The following is a 2,372-nucleotide window of genomic DNA, read 5'->3' on the forward strand; positions in this document are numbered from 1 at the left end:
AGGAGTCCTTGGTTTATGGACATGTTTGATTGGGGTTGCAGTGCCCAAAAATGTCTATAACAGTTGCCCCCTAAAGCATGAGGTCATTAATCTTTTGATGTCGGGTGAAATGCTTTATCATGAGGATCCGAAGTTTTTTCGAGCTGGAAGGCGACCTGTAATAAGATACAATACAATACATTATCTTCATAATATTTTCATGATCTAGCTGAGGTGGGCATTCCCATGCTCAGCTTTATAAATTCATTTTCATGTACATAAGATAGACAATCGTCTGAGTGCAGACTGATGATTCTGGTAGAGCCATCATCCCTTAGATTGGATGATTATCTGTGCAGCAATGATGTACATTTGATGTCTTTATTTTCCTGAATATATATCACAGCCCGGATGGATGAAACTAGATCCGAGGTCTTCAATCTCGTTTGATCTTCACTCAAATTACAAGTCGATCCATGTGAGAGATGTTATGGAGTCGAACAAGGAAAGACATTGCCTGATTACCAGCCAATGATGTAAGTTGTTAATAGGCACGAGAGGAATCACCGATAATGATGATGACCCTCTAGGTACTACAGTATAATTCACGTGGTGTGAATAAGGGACCTGGTGTCGAACACCACGCAAAATCTTTCGGTCGAAGGCCATTGATGTAAACCTGTCGTTGGAAGTGAGAAACTTGCCATTGAGGCATGCAAGCTTCAAAGTACTGAAAGGGTTGTCCCTAAGTCGACTTCTTGGATAATGAGCTGATGTCGAAAAGAAGCAACCTACCGTAGGAGGGCCTTAATGAATCCCACATCTACGGCATGGAATGGAGTAAATGATTTTGGAGGTGAAAACGGTCTAATGATACAGGGTTCAGGGTGGCGGTCATGAAAGAATGGAGCGTGAATGTATTGCAGTGGATGAGACACAGGTGAATTCTCTGAGCGACTTCTCTTGAACATATCGGCGACACTGACATGATGGATTGGTAGCGTTAACCCCAAATATGGATGGTGTGATGGACCAATGGTGATATGACCAGTGAACGGAACAACCCAACTCGACTCGGATGCAGAGTGAAAGTGTCATGTTCAAGAGCGACTTGCTACCAATAAAGTTTCTTCAAGTTTTCTTCCCAATTTTTCCCCAGTCATTGCTGACCAGTACCTATTTATTTTTGTCAAGCTTGAGGAGGATAACATATGCTTGTTCTATAATTTTCCCTTCGGGCAAACCCATCGCTATGTTTTAACGAGCCTAGCGATAGTGAAACTCGTTCTTGTCTGTATGGACAAGTTTGTCACTATTCGGTTTTAACAAATTTAACGACAAAGATCACTCGGTCCTTTTCAATTTTAGAGAGTCTGAAAGGGACGTAAAGAAAACTCCAATAATCATTTTTCGTCTTATAATCCCTTAAGTCCGAAAAAGTATAAAATAATACAAAAGGGATGAATTTTCGGTAATTTTAACGAGCCGAACAAAACAAGTGCTCGATCTTTTTGTGTAATAATCCCTTAGGTCCAAAAAGATTAAAATCTAAAGGAGGGATAGCACTTCGGGTCACTTTAATGAGCTGGAGAGGCCAATTACTCGGCAATATTTTCATATTTTACAAGTCAGATGAAAAGAGCTTAAAGGAGACTTGTTTTTCGAGGAACGAGTGATAAATTTGGGTAGGAGCTAATTCCAGGTAAGGTTTGGAATTTTCCAATCATGGCAGTGTCACAAGGATGGCTAACAAGATCACTCTTCACAGCTGTTCCTCAAAAAAGGTAAGCAATCAAATGGAGGTGAATGATCGGCCAATATAGAGTGGAGGTGATGATGAGAACACGACCAAGGCTTCAAAGGCTGATGATAATGCATTCATGATGGTATTTACCGGAAATTGGTTCATTTTTTAATGAATGAGCTTAAACTCTGGGGGAAACATTTGCTCATTGCTTATGTTTAATTTTTAACGAGCTTGAACTCCACATAAAAACTACTCGATATAATGGTCATTGATTACCTTGATTTTACCATTGACAACTTTGTTCCTTCAAAGGTTGTACTGCCTACTCAATTGCTTCATCAAACTAGTTAGAAACGAATAATATTTGCTTGAAAAATGAGTCAAAACACTAATATTTTACTTGGATTAAATGAAAAGTAATTTAAAAGTGGTTTTTACTTCTCATTTTACCATTTCATTTGAACTTTGGTTTGTTGGAGCTTTGGAGGTGCTTTCCCCCTTGATTTTCACTAGCCGATTCCGGGAGATTCTGTGGACGATTCTTGGCACCGTCTGGACCAGGTAAGAGCTAAACCTGAGCTCTTCAGTTTCATTCTTTCCTTTTTGAATTCTGAGCATGTTTCCTAGTTTTTCTGAGCCCCTGGGG

The sequence above is a fragment of the Pinus tabuliformis genome, chromosome 4_2, assembly GCF_031772625.1.
Source record: "Pinus tabuliformis cultivar Carrire ecotype Pingquan chromosome 4_2, CPIR1, whole genome shotgun sequence".
Lineage (NCBI taxonomy): Eukaryota > Viridiplantae > Streptophyta > Pinopsida > Pinales > Pinaceae > Pinus > Pinus tabuliformis.